This window comes from Schistocerca serialis, chromosome 8, assembly GCF_023864345.2.
Source record: "Schistocerca serialis cubense isolate TAMUIC-IGC-003099 chromosome 8, iqSchSeri2.2, whole genome shotgun sequence".
In the NCBI taxonomy this organism is placed as follows: Eukaryota; Metazoa; Arthropoda; class Insecta; order Orthoptera; family Acrididae; genus Schistocerca; species Schistocerca serialis.
The window spans coordinates 509,407,107-509,425,676 of record NC_064645.1 but is presented as its reverse complement, the minus strand read 5'-3'; positions in this window follow the sequence as shown (position 1 = coordinate 509,425,676).

Sequence of the window (18,570 nt, the reverse complement as noted above, 5' to 3'; positions counted from 1 at the left end):
CAAAACAAACACATATTCTTAAATTCATTTGGTAGTAAATACTGCATTTCCATACACACTATCATTACACAGTCGATTTGTTAAATTACTGGTATATGGTAACATAATCGCTGGCCTATAGAAAACACAAATAACCATACGTTTTACGTGTATTTTTTAAAATTAACTCCATGTGTTGCAAGTATGCTCTTGCAATCATTACGAGTTTCATCCATGACATGGTAGTCAAAATATGTACCAATGTTAGATTTTTTTGTTTCAGTAGGATCGCTTGAAAACTGTCACACGAGGACTAAATCAGCTAATTGTATCCGATCTATAGATAACTATCTAACTTATCTAACTGCTTATGGCCACATACAGTAAAATAACGTCACTTACTTTAACATAATGCTGAAAACTCGAAGCGGGACAATTTCTATTAAAAGAGCATATTTGTGCCTACCAATTTTTCTACCATTAACTGTATCAGTATGCTGTGACACATTTCTCGAGAAACTTTCAAGTGGTTCAAATGGCTCTAAGCACTATGGGACTTAACATCTGATGTCATCAGTCCCCTAGACTTAGAACTACTTAAACCTAACTAACCTAAGGACATCACACACATCCATGCCCGAGGCAAGATAAGAGAAATGGCAATAGAGAAGTCGTTTATTACAAACACATTTCTACGCTCCGTCGGAAGGCAAAAACACAAGTTTATACAGCATCAGTGTCGCTCCTTTCGTGTCCGACCTCGTACACGAGATTTCACGACGAGACGCGAGAGCACTTTTCAGTGAACTTCTTGTTCACTGCCACTCAACTGACTGATTCGGATGAAGCACAAAGGTATAGTAAGAGGTTGAAATAAACGTGCCCACTAATTTGGTACCAGAAATAGACCCTTGGGGATGCGTAAATTTCGTTTCATTTTTTATCTGACCGTTTATGGAAAAATTTGGCAATTAAATTCATCGCCGGCCGAAGTGGCCGTGCGGTTAAAGGCGCTGCAGTCTGGGACCGCAAGACCGCTACGGTCGCAGGTTCGAATCCTGCCTCGGGCATGGATGTTTGTGGTGTCCTTAGGTTAGTTAGGTTTAACTAGTTCTAAGTTCTAGGGGACTAATGACCTCAGCAGTTGAGTCCCATAGTGCTCAGAGCCATTTGAACCATTTTTGAATTAAATTCATCCGAAATTCAGACGGTTTAGGCGAACACTTCACTGAAGTACTGTGCATAAAAGCGAAAGTTCCGTGAACAGTACGATGGCACCCGCCTACGAGCAAACAACAGAGTGGATCGCGCGACTTAGTGACATCCGGGAGGAACCGACAACAATCACCACGTGGCTCATCCATCAAGACCCCCAGGTACGGAGTCGGCAGGTGGCAACTGGAGCCGCCCCCGCGCCAGGTCCGGCGCTGCGCCGCGGTAAGATCCACAACATTATGCTAACGGCCGCGCGCCGCCGGTCGCCGGCTGAATCTTGATAATTGGGACACGCAGCGCCCGTCCACATAAATAATGTAACAGGTCGCGCTGGCGACGCATCGGGCTGCAGAGGAAGCGGCAGGCTACCTTCCTTTTGTGTCACAGGCTGCCCTGCGATACTCGCGTCCCGCCGCACGCGCTACCGCGACCAGGAACTAGTCACGTCCGTCTGCCGGCGTGCGTGGGCAGCTGACTCGATTTTAATTACGCCGCAGCGACTGCTACACGCTGCGTCGCTGTGAGGGTCGCAGAGGCGGCCGTAGCGCCCTCTTCCGAGAAAGCAACACTCGAAGCGCCACTATCGGTTCTCCCAAAAGATGCAGGGCAACAATTATTTAACTATATGGAAAAAAACAGAAATTAGTTACAAGCTCTGGCGTGCACACACGTTACTCAACATGTAAACTTCAGTAGAGATATTCAGATTTAGGTTATATGTTCGATATGCCTGCCATCGACCCCCCCCCAGGGTAGCCGAGAGCGCTAACGCGCTGCTTCCTGGAATCGGGTAAGCGTGCCGGCCCCGGATCGAATCCGCCCGGCGGATTAACGACGAGTGGTTTTTAGGCGGTTTTCCACATCCCGCTAGGTGAATACCGGGCTGGTCCCCACGTTCCGCTTCAGTTACACTCGTAGCAGACATTTGAAACACGTCCGCACCATTTCACGATTTACACTCGCCACAGACAGTTGGGGTACAGTGATTCCGTCCTGGGGGGTACGGGGTGGCGGCAGGAAGGGTATTCGGCTCTAACTTGGCCATATCCGTTGTAACAACGCCGACCCTGCGATCGCTGCAGGACAATGGTGTAAGCGAAAGAAAGAGTTCGATATGCCTGCCATCATTGGCGACGATGTGGCGCAGACGAACAGCGAAATATCGGAACATCAACGCTGTCGCTGACCTCCTGAATGCCTGTTTTCAGTTCACCAGTCGTTTTGGGGTTGCTAATGTACAGTTTGTCTTTAAATATGGCCCCACAAAAAGGAGTCGCATTTGTTTAGATCCAGAGAATATGGCGGCCAATCGAGGCCCATGCCAGTGGCGTCTGGGTAGTCCAGATCCACAATGCGGTCCCCAAAGTGCTCCTCCAGGATATGAAACACTCTCCTGCTTCGATGGGGTCGAGCTCCATCTTGCATGAACCACATCTTGTCGAAACCAGAGTCACTTTGGATAGTGGGGATGAAATAATCTTCCAAAGCCCTCACGTAGCCGGCCGGTGTGGCCGAGCGGTTCTAGGCGCTTCAGTCTGGAAACGCGGGACCGCTACGGTCGCAGGTTCTAATCCTGCGTCGGGCATGGGTGTGTGTGATGTCCTTCGGCTCGTTAGGTTTAAGTAGTTCTAAGTTCTAGGGGACTGATGACCTCAGATGTTAAGTCCCATAGTGCTCAGAGCCATTTGAACCATTTTTTGCTCACAGCCATTTGACCATTTTTGAACCTTCACGTACCGTTCGGTAGTCACCGTGCCATCAAGGAATATCGCACCAATTATTATGTGACTGGACACTGCACACTACACAGTCATCCGTTGAGGGTGAAGAGACTCCTCGATCGCGAAATGCGGATTCTCAGTCCCCCAAATGAGCCAATTTTGCTTACTGACGAACCCATCCAAATGAAAGTGGGCTTCGTCACTAAACCAAACCATACAGCGTGTACTAATTCCCATCGTGCCCCGCTGCCAACCGTGCAGTTCGAACGTCCGGACGCCAGAAGTTCAGAAGTTATGACGATTTCATTTCATATAGTTCAGTAATTGTCACCATGTAAAATGAAAAACGTTTCAATCAATGGTTAAAGTCTTCGTCTTTAAATCTTCGAATGCCTCGAAGAAGATCACGAGTAGATCACAAGCTTAACAACTGTGAATGTGACAAGAACTGTTCTTAAGAGACTCTGACGACCCTTACGAGACATAAGACGCTAAATTCTGAAACATCCCTGTCACTCTTTCCCCGTAACATTGCTAATTAGACGCTTCGCTTCGCCCGTGAACAGTGATAATGGTGTCAAGTGGATGCACTGCACAGGTTAAAATAATCACCGTAAATATAAAAAATACATTTCTGATATTAACGAACATAATTACTTCGACAATGGAAAATATTAACAAAGCGAAGCCATGACATTCGGACCACAGATTTACTTCAAAGTTTGTACACATGTAACAGTCCATTAGGACAACATAACGTGCAAGTAGAAAGCGGTACTACCTACCGGTGCGTAGTGACCCTGAGTGAGAGCTGGAATATGGATAGCGTTCAAGCTCCTTAATCGGTGGATCGCTGGATCATTCCCACTCATTTTTTAAATTTATATTTTTTCAATAATTCAATGCAAGTAAACGATGTGTAGCACTACTACCTACCAACGAGGGAAGGTTGTGACGCATTCGGTGTGGCGTCATATGTTCAATATCTGTCATCCACTTTCGGGGTATTTCCGGACATTAGCGGCCCCAAGTGTCTTCTACTAAATTACTTGTCTAGGCATCATGTTCCTAGTCTTGGGGGTTTTTAAATTTTAATAAGAATCACCCTGCAGTGCAGAGACGGTTCCGCGTATTATGGAGAGTAACATAGAAATTCTGTAATGAATAACTGGAACAACGTTAGGAAATCACTCGTATCGAACCAGTTACTGTTCATGTTATAAATTAGATTCATTACAGCACATGTTTTTTTAAAGATAGTTATAGAAAAAATACAAACAGTTTATCCTTTTTTGTGTAAGCCAGAATAAAACAGATATTTTTCGGGCACGTAGATGTAAACTGCGGGCAGATCAAACATAAAGATAAGAGAAAGGTCAGCAGAGTGACCTACACCGAGAGCTGCGCACGTTAGCACGCCGCTTTTTGGGGTCCGGGAAGGCGCGCCAGCTCCGGGTCCAATCTTACCGGCCGTTTTAACGACAAATGCCGGGGTGAGCCAGCCAGCCTGTTACCAACGTTCCGTCTCAGTTATACGATTTATAAACATTTCCAAAACGTTCTCAGCCTTTCATATGGATAACACTAGTCTCAAATTGTTGTGCTACACCGTTTCCATTCCGGATGGTGCAGGTGGATGGAAGAGCGAGAGGTGGAGACATAAAACGCAGCCGGTCATCCTGTCCACTAATAATGCCAAATCCAGATTAACATGTCGACTATGTGAAGATAAGGAATAAATGCAAAAAAAAAGGAGGACGAGGACAAGAAGCGCGAGGGACAGTAACTGAAAGAAGAGCATGATAGTAGAACACAGCAATAAAAAGGGAGCAGGGGAGAACAAAGAAGTGACGACTGGAAGATAAAGCGGGATTCGCTTCAGTGTTTGTTTGAGAGAAACGGCCATATACGGGGTGTGATCAAAAAGTAACGGGACTATTTCTTTTTCTTAAAGAGTCTTTGTTTACAGTATTCATCAAAACCCACTTTTTCTCTTACAAAGTAACCCCCCTCAGATATAATCCACTTGTTCCAACGCTTTTTCCAATCTCGGAATCACTTCTGGAACTCACTTCTCGTTGTGGTGTTCAGCTTCTCCAGCGATTGTGCTTATATCTCATCAATGTTGTCAAAACGACGTCCCTTCGTGGTTCTCTTCGGCCACAGGAATAGAAAGAAGTCGCGAGGGGGGGGGGGGACATGTCCGACGAATACGGTGGTTGAGGCAACATAATAAATTCGTTTTTTGCCAAAAACGAACAAGCATTGAGGTGTGAGCGGGAGCAATATCTTGATGCAATTTCCACGATTGGTTGGCCCACAGTTCTGGTTGTTTTCTTCGGATTGCTTCACGGAAATGACACTTACCTTCCAGGCACTCCTTACTGACCGTAAGATCATAAGCCAGGAACTCATGATACACTGTCCCATTGTAATCGAAGGAAACAGTGAGAAGAACCTTCACATGCGACAAACTTGTCAAATTTTTGCCAGCCGACGTGGCCGTGCGGTTAAAGGCGCTGCAGTCTGGAACCGCAAGACCGCTACGGTCGCAGGTTCGAATCCTGCCTCGGACATGGATGTTTGTGATGTCCTTAGGTTAGTTAGGTTTAACTAGTTCTAAGTTCTAGGGGACTAATGACCTCAGCAGTTGAGTCCCATAGTGCTCAGAGCCATTTGAACCATTTTTTTTTGTCGAATTTTTTTCGGTCTTTGCCCTTCAGAAAGTTTCCATTAGGACGACTGGGCCATGGTCTCGACGTCATACCCTTATATCCATGTATCGCCAGCTGTTAAAACGCCCTTTAGAAGTTCTGCATCTTTGTCGACTTCGTTCAGCAGTTGCTGAACGATGCCTAAGCCACATCGTTTTTGTTCGAAATTCAACAATTTCGGAAGAAATTTTGCTGCTAAACGTTTCATGCCCAAAATATGTAAAAAAAATTGCTTAACATGAGCCGAAGTATACGCCGACATCATCAGCAACCTCTCGGAAGGCGAATCGGCGATTTCCCAGAACCGTTTTCTTTACTTCTTCCACACTGTCATCAGTAACAGATGTGCCAGGACACCCAGGGAGATCGTCGCCTTCAACGTCCTCTGGACACTCTTTCAAACGTTTCGAGTCTTTCTGACTCACAGCAGATTATCCAAACGCCACCCATGACATTTGGAATGCGGTGCTGCACTTTATTTCAGTTTTCAAGTAAAATTTAATGCAAATTTTTTGATCGATGTTTTTCGTAAGTAAAAGTTCGCCGAACACTCGAAAACAGTATAACCTTTTCGACTGTCTACAAGAAACTAAAATTCAAAACATCTCAAAGCGCAAAAACATAGTATATTAGAAACAAGTGTGTCAACAAAATAAAAACAGTTTAGAAAACTGGATGTACAGAGTCGTCAAAAATTAAAAAATTCCCCTTACTTTTGTCATTAAAATTCGTACATTTTTTTAAAAATCAAAATTCGTTTATCTGTTTGCGGGGTACAAGTTATGAGGCTGACAAAATGAAGTGCCTCAGCTTGTTACTAAACGAAGCAGGGAAATGAATTAACAGAGTGCAGGGTTGCTCGCTCCAGAATGCACTGCAGCATCCGAACGCACGGATGGCCAGAAAGCTGCTACTGCCGTTAGCTCTGTGTACTCGTAACACCTGAGCTTTCCCAACGGCGGGAGGGCGAGGCACCGTGAATCCCGCGGACAGCACAGTCCCATTCCGCCACGGTAACCCCTGCGTCCCGCGCGCGCACCATCGTGACGACCCGCAGTTAGCGAGAGGCCCGGCCACATCTCACGCAGGAGGTATGTGGCCGGCGACTGGGGAACCTGTCTGTCCCCCGCTGTAACGGTCGCGAGCCGCGCCGGCCAGTGGATCTGGTCGTCCCACTCAGTGCGTGCCCCATCTGGTACCGTACGAGCAGCCCATGCGAGCCTGCCAGCTGCACGCTACCGTCCGAGAGCAGACGCGCTGAGCGGCAGCGGAACACCCCAACTTCCGCCTCAAAATTGTGCAGATGGTAGAGGATCCAACTGGATTTATTCAAAAATGGCTCTGAGCACTATGGGACTTAACATCTGAGGTCATCAGTCCCCTAGAACTTAGAACTACTTAAACCTAACTAACCTAAGGACATCACACACATCCATGCCCGAGGCAGGATTCGAACCTGCGACCGTAGCGGTCGCGCCGTTCCAGACTGCAGCGCCTAGAACCGCTCGGCCACTCCGGCCGGCCTGGATTTATTACTAAGATACGTTGATGCCACACAACAACAAGTAGACGCAAATGACCAAGACATACAAATCACCCATCAGCAACTAAACAATGTGCACCATAAAATAAAATTTACCCGAGCGGTCAAGGGCGCTGCAGTCATGGACTGTGCGGCTCGTCCTGGCGGAGGTTCGAGACCTCCCTCGGGCATGGGTGTGTGTGTTTGTCCATAGGATAATTTAGGTTAAGTAATGTGTAAGCTTAGGGACTGATGACCGTAGCAGTTAAGTCCCATAAGATTTCACACACATAAAATTTACAATGGAAACTGAACAAAACAAATCGATGAATTTTTTAGACATAAAAATAAGCAACAGCCACCAACAAAATTGAAATATATAGAAACGCTACTACGACTTACATTATCATAAATAAATACTATTATCATCAAAATGTGCATAAATACGCGTATTTCAAATAACCGAGTAACAGAATTTTAAATTTATCTATCGATTACAGTGCTATACAAAATGAAATAATAACGATAAAGCGCAATGAAATGTCTTCAACTTCAAAACAGAAAGCAAAACGAAAGCCGAAGTTTTAAATTTCACGTTCAAGAAATCGTTCACGAATGGTTCGAATGGCACTAAGCACTATGGGACTTAGCATCTGAAGTCATCAGTCGCCTACACTTAGAACTACTTAAACCCAACTAAGGACATCACACACATCCATGTCCGACGCAGGATTCGAAACTGCGACCGTAGCTACGAAATCGTTCACGCAGGAAAATCGTACAAACGGACCGTCGTTCGACAATCGAACGGACTCCTGTGATGACGACATAGTAATAAGCGTCGCTGACGTAGAGAAACAACTGAAGGAGTTGAAGACAAATTTGTCACCAGGTCCAGATGGGATTCCAATTCGGTTTTTCAAAGAGTACTCTACACTGGCCATCTTACGTTTACTGTATCACGAATCTCTCGCCCACCGTAATGTCCCAAACGATTGGAAACAAGCGCAGGTGATACTTTTATATAAGAAGGGCAAAAGAACAGACCTGCAAAATAAGAGACCAGTATCCCTAACATCGGTTTTGTGCAGAATCGTTGAACACATCCTCAATCCGAAAATAATAAATTTTCTTGAGACCGATGGTCTTATATTCACGAACCAGCGTGGTTTTAGAAAGCATCCCTCATGCGAAATCTTATCCTTTTCGCGCATGATATATTCCGAACTATAGGTAATGGGCAACAGGCAGATTGCACATTTCCAGATTTGCGGAAAGCGTCTGACACGGTGCCCCACTGCAGGCTGTTACGGAAGGTACGAGCATATGTAATAGGTTCACAGATAAGTGAGTGGCTCGAAGACTTTTTAAGTTATAGAACCCAATATGTTGTCCTCAACGGCGAATGTTCATCACAGACGAGGGTAGTGTCAGGACTGCCCCAGGGCAGTGTGATATGACTTATTATTATTATTCTCCGTTTACATAAATGATTTGGTGGACAGGATGGGCAGCAACCTGCAGTTGTTTGCTGTTGCTGCTGCTGATGATGATGAGCAGTAAAGTGTTGAAGTTGAGTGACTGTAGAGGGATACAAGATGACCTAGTAAAAAATTCTAGTTGGCGTGGCAAGGTGAACGGCAACTAGCACTAAAAGTACAAAAATGTAAGTTAATGCAGATGAGCAGGAAAAACAAACCCGTAACGTTCGGGTACAACATTAGTAGTGCCCTGCTTGACACAGTCACGTCTTTTAAATATCCGGGCGTAAAAAATGGAACGAGCAGGTAAGGATTGTGGTAGGAAAGGCGATTGGTCGACTTCGGTTTATTGGGGCAATTCTAGGGAAGAGTGGTTCATCTGTAAAAGAAACTGCATATAGGACGCTAGTGCGATCTAATCTTGAGTACTGCTCGAGCTTTTGGGACCCGGATTAAAGCAAGACATCGAAGCTATTCAAAGGCGGGCTGCTAGATTTGTTACTGGTAGGTTCAAACAACACCCAAGTGTTACGGAGATGCTTCGGGAAATTAAATGGGAATCCGTGGAGGGAAGACGACATTCTTTTCGAGGTACACTCATTCGGAGGCATATAGACATTCATTTTCCCTCGTTCTATTTGCGAGCGGACCAGGAAAGGAAATGACTAGTAGAGGTCTGAGGTACCACATCCGCCACGCGCCGGAAGGTGGGTTGCGGACTACCGATGTAAATAAATAAATAAATGTCGTGTGACTAGGGACTCCCGTCGGGTAGACCGTTCGCCGGGTGCAAGTCTTTCGATTTGACGCCACTTCGGCGACTTGTGTGTCGATGGGGATGAAATGATGACTACGCCAACACAATACCCAGTCCCCGAGGGGAGAAAATCTTCGACCCAGCCGGGAATCGAAGCCGGGCCCTTAGGACTGACAGTCTGCCGTGATGACCACTCAGCTACCGGGGGCGGCCAGTATCGATGTAGATGAAGATGTCGTGCTAAAATTACATGAACAGAATACAAAACGGAAAACTGATGGCGTACATAAAGAAATAACATTAAACAGAGAAGAAGAATCACAAATAAACCTACCTAAAGTACAACACGATACAAAGGCCAAGTAACGGAAAAAATAAATAACTTGTTTAACAACACAATTGGCAACAGACAGGATCCCTCTCCCATTTCAATTCAAGGACGAGAGCACCTGAATTGGTATCGCAGGGAGATGGTGGACTGTCGCATTAAAACTACCTTGCACTGGTTGACGCCAAGAATTTGTCTCCAACAACTGTGCCAGTACATCTCGACTGAACATCTGGTAAAGATGTTTTTAGAGAAACAGGCAGATTACCAACATGTAACTCACGAAAATTCCTCATTCAAGACCTCATAATGCTTGAAATATCATTTTCGATCATTGGTTCTATCTCAAAATAGACAGTTTAGAATTCTATCATGCATACAGTTTTAAATTTAAAGGTTTGACATACCTTGCAATGATTAAAGAGTTGCGATGTTTGCATCTTTACGAAGAAGAGACCATTGACAGTGATACGCCCTTATCGATTTTGCTGCGAGCGCATCGTAGGTCCAAACATAAAACGCTCGGCGCAAACGGGGTAAGCGAGTGGCGAGCTTTTAAATAACGCGAATCGCTGAGTTGTGGTCTCTGTGAACTTCCTTTTCTGGTGAGCGGACGTGCCGTTTAGATTGTGGCAGGCGTTGATGGTTACACGGTCGGGCTGTTTGATAGAATTATCAGTTGCCCATGCGCGTCTGCTGAGAGATGAACCTTGTATTTTAACATTCGCGGTTTTATTTAAGTAAAGACAGATTGGGTAGTATGTGCCACGTCGCCGACTTGAGACTTCCAGTTAACGAAACACGTTGTCCACATTTCATCTCCAACTCACGTTGTGCACGGTTGCTCTTACCTTAGCAAGTTTTCATGCCTGGCGGCTGGCCCAGCAGCTGTAGGAGCCTCCATAATTGGCATATTATGAATTGGACGTTATTCTGTTGTAGAAGTTTGTACATCGGGGTTGATATAACAGTGGTCTTACCGGAAGAAGTCGAAGGATTGGGCTGGTTTCGGGTTCTATGGATGTTTGCAATGTAACGGCCGTGAAGCATTGGCCATGTTGATTCAGCTCTAGGGCAGCTCCAGGACAATACTATACAAGTGGTATGCCTAGGAGGGTGAAGAAATTAATTATTTTTGTTAATATCAAGTTTTTCTAGTTCAAGTGTGTCATGATGTCATTGACCGTTTTCCACGCCTATTAGCGAGAATAATTTGACGTAATGCTTGAAATTTGAAAGTAACTGAAAGTATTGTGCACAGGAATGTTTTTTGACAGTGTGATTCTACTTGCAAATTGGGCCCGCAAAGTCGCGTTGTCCGAGGTCTAGGTTATTGGTGCTATCCTTCAAGGACAAACTTATCTGTTAAACCGTTTATGTTCACTATTCTACTTTCAAGAAAATTCTACATCCACATCTACACGGGTACTCTGCAATCACACATAAAGGCCTGACGGAGAGTTCATCGAACCACCTTCACAATAATTCCCTATTATTGCAATCTCGAACAGCGTACGGAAAAAACGAACACCTATATTTTTCCGTACGAGCTCTGAGTTCCCTTATTTTATTATGATGATCGTGTCTCCCCGTGCAGGTGGACATCAACAACATATTTAAGAATTCGGAGGAGAAAGTTGGTGATTTAAATTTCTTGAGATGATTCCGCGGCAATGAAAAACGCCTTTGTTTTAATGATGTCCACCCTAAATCCTGTACAATGTCAGTAACACTCTCCCCCCTATTTTGCGATAATACAAAACGTGCTTCTCTTCTTTGAACTTTCTCGATGTACTCCGTTAATCCTTTCTGGTATGGATCCAGACTGTCTCTACATAGTTTATATAGATAAGGAACAGCAGAGCGCCTACAGCACTACCTTGGGGAACGTCAGAAATCACAGCTGTTTTACTCGATGACTTTCCATCAATTACTACGAATTGTGACCCCTCTGACAGGAAATCACGAATCCAGTCAGGTAACTGAGACAATGTTCCGCGGGCAAGCAATTTCACTACAAGCCGCTTGTGTGGCACAGTATCAAAAGTCTCCTGGAAATCTAGAAATAATAATCAAGTTGAAATCGCTTGTCAATAGCACTCAACACTTCATGTGAGTAAAGAGCTAGTTGTGTTTCACAAGAGCGATGTTTCCTGAATCCGGTTGACTGTGTGGCTACAGACCTTTCTCTTCATGGTAATCAAAGTGGGATTTCATGGTATAGAGATACCTGCCAAGCGTAAATTAAATTAAGGAAGTATGGCATTAAATGTCCAGTGCACAGCACATATAATTCGCGTAAACAATGGGACGCTGATTTGCGTAGGAAGCGATGGCGCCCGATAGCGACCCAGATCGATTCCACAGGATTTGCATCAGGTGAATTTTGTAACCCAGACGTTGATGTGAGTTCACCACAATGCTCCTAAAACAACTGTAACAAGGTTCTGGCTCTGAGACACGGGCTTAAAACTGACATCGCCATCGGGGAAGGCATCAAGCATGCACGGATGGAGGTGGTTTGCAGCGGTCAGCGTGTTTTCCGACTCCTACCACAGGTCCCATGCAAGAGCAGGAGAATGACTACCATAGTATAACACTGCTCCCAGCAGCCAGCGTCCGTGGTGCGCTGCAAGTTTCGAGCCGCCGTTCACCTCGATGACGGTGTTTGTGGAGACGACCTGATCTTCGACTTGGTGTAGCAAGAATGTGATTCACCCGAACAGCCGACCAGTTTCCACTGATCGACGGTCGAATCCTGATGGTCCCGTGCCCTGTGAAATCATAACTGACGATTTCGTTGTATCAACATGTGAACACGTAGGGGTGGTCTGCTGCGGAGCTCCATGTTCACCAATGTACGATGGAAGTGTGCTCCGAAACATTTGTGCTTGGACCAGCATAGTGCTGTTTCGGCAGAGATGCCTCAGATCGTCATCTATCCTACTTTACAGAGCAGACAAGCCTCCGAATCCAACGTTCTGTTAAGAGTGGGCGTCCAACCATTCAGCGCATAGTGGTAGTTTCACTGTCTTTCTATCTCTTTCCGTAGATGCTCACGACAATAGCATGTGAACATTCGAGCAGCTTTGTCTTTTCCGAAATACTTGTCCTTAGGTTCTGCGCAATATTCTGCGTAATAATAATCTGCGCTTTGTCAGAGTCGCTTATCTCAATGGATTTCCCCATCTGCAGCTCATAGCTTCGCTAGGGTGATCCCCCGTCCGTGCCTGCTCCGCTTACATACTTTTTATTTTATGGCGCCACGTGCCTGAAACGCTACCAGGCGGCATCCAACGTCGCGGTGGGATACGGTCATAATGTTTTGGCTGATCAATATATACGTATACAGGGTGGTCCACTGATCGTGACCGGGCCAAATATCTCACGAACTAAGCGTCAAACGAAAAAACTACAAAGAACGAAACTCGTCTAGCTTGAAGGGGGAAACCAGATGACGCTATGGTTGGCCCGCTAGGTGGCGCTGCCATAGGTCAAACGGATATCAACTGCGTTTTTTTAAAAAATAGGAACCCCAATTTTTTATTACGTATTCGTGTAGTACGTAAAGAAAGATGAATGTTTTAGTCGGACCATTTTTTTCGCTTTGTGATAGATGGCGCTGTAATAGTCAAAAACATATGGCTCACATTTTTAGACGAACAGTTGGTAACAGGTAGGTTTTTTAAATTAAAATACAGAACGTAAGTACGTTTGAACATTTTATTTCGATTGTTCCAATGTGATATATGTACATTTGTGAACTTATTATTTCTGAGAACGCATGCTGTTAAAGCGTGGTTACCTCTAAATACCACATTAATGCAATAAATGCTCAAAATGATGTCCATCAACCTCAATGCATTTGGCAATACGTGTAACGACATTCCTCTCAACAGCGAGTAGTTCACCTTCTGTAATGTTCGCACATGCATTGACAATGCGCTGACGAATGTTGTCAGGCGTTGTCGGTGGATCACGAAAGCAGACACCCTTCAACTTTCCCCACAGAAAGAAATCCGCGGACGTCAGATCCGGTGAACGTGCGGGCCATGGTATGGTGCTTCGACGACCAATTCACCTGTCATCAAATATGCTATTCAACACCGCTTCAACCTCACTCGAGCTATGTGCCGGACATCCATTATGTTGGAAGTATATCGCCATCCTGTCATGCAGTGAAACATCTAGCAGTAACATCGCTTGAACATTACGTAGGAAATCAGGATACATTGCACCATTTAGATTGACATCGATAAAATGGGGGCCAGTTATCCTTCCTCCCATAATGCCGCACCATACATTAATCCGCCAAGGTCGCTGATGTTCCACTTGTCGCAGCCATCGTGGATTTTCCGTTGTCCAATAGTGCATATTTCGCCGGTTTAGGTTACCGCTGTTGGTGAATGACGCTTCGTCACTAAATAGAACGCGTGCAAAAAATCTGTCATCGTCCCGTAATTTCTCTTGTGCCCAGTGGCAGAACTGTACACGACGTTCAAAGTCATCGCCATGCAATTCCTGGTGCATAGAAATATGGTACGGGTGCAATCGATGTTGATGTAGCATTCTCAACACCGACGTTTTTGAGATTCCCCATCCTCGCGCAATTTGTCTGCTACTGATGTGGGGATTAGCCGCGACAGCAGCTACAACACCTACTTGGGCATCGTCATTTGTTGCAGGTCGTGGTTGACGTTTCACATGTGGCTGAACACTTCCTGTTTCCTTAAACAACGTAACTATTCGGCGAACGGTACGGACGCTTGGGTGATGTCGTCCAGGATAACGAGCAGCATACATAGCATACGCCCGTTGGGTATTATGATCACAATAGCCATGCATCAACACGATATCGACCTTTTCCGCCATTGGTAAACGGTCCATTTTAACACGGGTAATGTATCACGAAGCAAATACCGTCCGCACTGGCGGAATGTTACGTGATTCCACGCACTTATTCGTTTGTGACTATTAGAGCGCCATCTATCACAAAGCGAAAAAAGTGGTCCATCTAAAACATTCATATTTCTTTACGTACTACACGAATATGTAATAAAAAGTGGGGGTTCCTCTTTAAAAAAAACGCAGTTGATATCCGTTTGACCTAAGGCAGCGCCATCTAGCGGGCCAACCATAGCGCCATCTGGTTTCCCCCTTCAAGCTAGACGAGTTTCGTTCTTTGTAGTTTTTCCGTTTGATGCTTATTTCGTGAGATATTTGGCCCGGTCACTATCAATGGACCACCCTGTATATATGAACCGTTTTATGCTATTGGAACTAAAATTGTCTACTATAGTTAAGTAATCAAATTAGATTATAAGGAGATCTCATTTTAAATTTCATAAAGGTAAAACAAATGATTCTATACCGATACCCTGCATTCAAATCTGACCGACTCAAAGGGACCCCCTCCTGTATACCGTTCTTATCGACGGGAGGTTTCAGACAGAACAAAGTTTCTTGCAATTTCCTGGAAGATTTGTAGTAAATGTATGTGTAAGAATCGAAATCTAAACGATGTCTATTGCAGTGAGTGGTTTTATCAACCTAGTTATATACAGGTTCCACTCACAATTTCAATCTGTATGAAGTTTCAGTGCAGCACACACTCCACTGCAGATTGAAAGATTCATTCTAGAAATAACCCCTAGCTCCTAGCTGAGCGATTGCTCCGTGATATCCTTTCTTTCATGAGTGTTGTAGTAGCAAGGAATGCAGGGGAGTTTGTGTATTGTATTGAAAGCAGGAGTGAGGTGTTGCCAGAATTGAAGCTGAAGAACCGTGAACTGTGTTGGGTTGTTCAGGCAATAAGAGCATTAGACGCGACAGGAAAGGTTCGGAAACAGTTTTTCCGCAGGCCGTCCAGCCAACCTTCGAAGTGCTGTCGCATCGCAATAATCAGATTACACGCTAACGCATATTTCCCAGTTACTAGCTTTTCACCCTATGTCACCCTTGCAAGACTACTTGAATGTGATCACGGAGCGAAAGAAGGGCCAATTTGCGCGCGCAATTCGTCCGAGCAGGGTTCATTCGATGAGCGAGTCCCAGCGAGAGGAATCACCCCTGGTCCAGAGATTCTGAGGTACTACTGCACCAGTGCTTCAAAAGAGCCGTTTCGTTCATCATCTGGTCTTTCTACGAAACTCATTGGACAGAGCGACAGCATCAGCCATCCCCTTGTTTGGATGATGATGATGATGTTGTTTGGTTTGTGAGGCGCTCAACTGCGGGGTCATTAGCGCCGGTACAACGTCTTAATTTTTACGAAGCCCAATTTTTGTGCGCACTCCAGTCTAACCACTGTCACGAATGATGATGATGATGATGATGATGATGAAATGATGAGGACAGGCAGAAAAAAATCCCCAACCCGGCAGGGAATCGAACCCGGCCCGTGATCCAGCATTCTTTGGTGTATAGAGTCCACGTTCCAGATGCTACAACCAAGCACTTAGAACACAAGTCTGCTACACGAGAACACTAGTGAAAATTGTAAATTTACCATTTGTATAAACTCGGGCAAACGGCTTTCCACGGATTCTCGTAGCTCGACGAACATGAGTATGCAACTCACTGTTAAAAGTATTAGGAGTTACGGAGACACCAGTAACAGAAATGATCAGTTCCCTGGAGGAAATCAACTTCGACATTGCCGGTTAGTGTACAGCCTAAAATACAACTGCGAACTTCTTGGTGGTAATGCACGACGATAACTGTTCTGAGGCGTAGCCAGACCTCGTGATTAGCTCTTCACGTTCTGCTCCAGAGTTTTTGAAAAGCGCACCATCTCATACGGGGGGCAGAAAAAGTTTTAATTAACAAGTCGAAAAAATTAAAGTTAGGCAATTAGCTTTTTGTTTGTTTGTAGGTAAGTGTCTGCAGTCCTGGAACACATTGAAATTCTCAGCGCTACAGTGCTGTAGCATGGCGCTAGTGGGACCAAAACAAAATAACGCAGCATATTGATAAAAACTTGTAGAAACATTTATACTTACAATTACTAATTACAGCGATGTTGTTCTACAAGGTCTTCCTCAAGGAAGCTCACGGCACCTGGAACTGGTTATGAATGTTTGTGTTCGTTATGTTCGTGATGTTAGATTATTTGATCACATTTCACCACCCTACGCACAGCCAACCTGCCTGCGTGCGGACAAGCGCAGAGATTTGTCCCTGACGCACTCGTTATCCCTGTACATCCTACAGTACTTTCCAACCTAACCTTCCTCTGTTTCCAGTACTGTTAGGTGGGGCGGTCTTCTTTAGTTTCATCTCCCGAGAACTCGCTATATCAGTAAAACATCTATCTTGTACACCTATGAATTCTTTTTATATCTACCACTATTATTATTATTATTATTATTATTATTATTAGTGGCAGCAACTGCAGCGTTACACGTACTAGTTTCTTTCTTCTGCCGTGGAACCAAGTGACTTCTTCCGCTTTCCTCCACAGTACCACAGAAAGCATTTCCAGAATGACGAACACCCAAAACTTAGTTTTTTACCGTTCCATCTGTACATACCGAAATAAGTATAGTCATTAACGGTACTCTATTTGATCACAATGCACATCCTTAATCATCTTCATTTCATTCTTTCTCTTTTCATTGCTCTCCCTTCTCCTATATTGAGCACCCCACAAACCAAACATCATCACTTGTCCTATTACATAGCGTAATCCTGACGTCTTCTTCAGGCAATATCAAGTTACAAACAAATTGCAAAGACTGAAAACCGGAACGTAACCTATATAAAGAAACTGTTGACACTCCAAATTCCTCTCATTCCGAAGATTTCTGTAGCAACGTCGCCAGCAGTTGTTACTGCCTTCCTCGTCCTAATTTCGAAGTTCACCTGAACCGCGAAGTTCGTTTAGACTCCCGCGAAGAACATATCACATAAAAAATATCAGTCAACTATTTCGCTACTCCCAACAGGTTTGTATGATTTGTCACTTGTACAAACTAGGTCGTTCTTCTCTCTTATACAATTTTATTGTTGCTAGTCCTCTTCCCCATACATAAATGTATTTCGGCCATGATATACAAAATGCCTTAGTAAGTTAACCTAGCTGCCAACTATCAGTATTGTGTCATAAATCTTTAACAATAAGCCACTTTGTTGTAATGTACCAGCGTCTGAACTCGTATTTGAAAGGAAATATGGTAAATGGATGCGCAGTGGCCTTTCGAACGCAATGTCACCAGTATTTCACAACGGTAACTTTGGTAAACTCGAAGCCACTACATCACAATTGCTGGAATCGAATTTGAACCAAGATCTGACCCACCTGGAGACCAGTATCATTATTGCTATTGTTATTATTAATATTGTTATGCGTGGAAGGAAAATGTTCTCGGGCTGATAGTGAAATACAATTAATGTTTGTCAACAACGTACCTACTGTGCGACGCAGTTCCCTTTCAGGTCTACGAATTTTGTCAACCGTTATCCATGCGAATAAGGAAGCAAGATCACGGTTTAACGTCGAGTCGTTGATGTAGTCATCAGAAACAAAGCACAAGCTCGGACTGTTTAAACTATGCCAATGGCGATCTGCACAGTATGGAGATGTACAAGCGATGAAGGTATTTAAGAACTAATGATTTACCAAATTTACTGTTTTATTTATCAGTGCTCATTGTTCAGTGAGGAAAGTATGAACTATAGAGGCAAAGCACTATTGCTAATGGACAATTGAACAGTTATTTAATTCTCTAGGAACTCATTAAGTTCAATAATGAGTATTTTTGTATTGCACTGCTTACGTGCAATCGTCGCACTATTTAATAAACTTCATAGTGAAACTTGGAATTAAAGCTTGGATCACATAAAGCTCTAACT